At 36.4% G+C, this 627-nt stretch overlaps 1 protein-coding gene across 1 annotated transcript in view; it reads left to right on the top strand.

Moving 5' to 3' along the window:
• LOC119586477 overlaps positions 1-347 on the top strand; it is a gene marked incomplete at its 5' end in the record, with an annotated part of 4,006 nt that extends 3,659 nt beyond the window's left edge. The window contains 1 exon segment of the mRNA XM_037935215.1: positions 1-347.
• Positions 348-627: the final 280 nt, after the last annotated feature.

The raw sequence follows: 627 nt of genomic DNA, 5'->3' as shown, positions 1-627 counted from the left end.
TATTCCCACCCGTTTAGACTCTTTCGTGAATGAACCAATTATTATGCTACATAATACTTCACTCTTGTGATCCTTATCGTATACCATGGTTATCCTATTACACACATCTCTTGCTCCAGTACAGCTTTGACAAGATCTGTGTAGTACAACAAAGTCCTATCACTGCTTCTTTAACATATTTTCTTTCTTAGCATGGTTAGTAGATCAGGCAGTGCATGATGGCTAGGTTTGTTGGGTATAATTCTCTTGTCCATACTGGCCATTACCTCAGTTAGTGGCATGGGCCTTTTGAAGGTTTTCCGTGTTTTACCCACTTGTGACTTCTAGAGCATTAACACACATACACACAAAAAAACTACAAATTATATTTGCTATGACATTTTCAAAAATGTCAAATAATAACCAGAATGAAGTGGTGAACATTGAGGTTTGAGCTAATCATTATGAAAGTATAACCAAAATCTAATAACTGTTTACCATGTAATGAACTGTTCACCATGTTGAACTGTTCTCGTGCATACACATTCTGTAAACAAGGAAATGTTTGAAGTGACATTGACAAACTGGTGATTTTGGTGAACTTTCTCCTGGACTGCAAATTGATGAGGTTTAAAAGCATGTACTCCT

The sequence above is a fragment of the Penaeus monodon genome, chromosome 21 (assembly GCF_015228065.2).
Source record: "Penaeus monodon isolate SGIC_2016 chromosome 21, NSTDA_Pmon_1, whole genome shotgun sequence".
Classification (NCBI taxonomy): domain Eukaryota; kingdom Metazoa; phylum Arthropoda; class Malacostraca; order Decapoda; family Penaeidae; genus Penaeus; species Penaeus monodon.
Note: the sequence above shows the minus strand (reverse complement) of the source record. Positions and strands in the feature narration are given on the sequence as shown.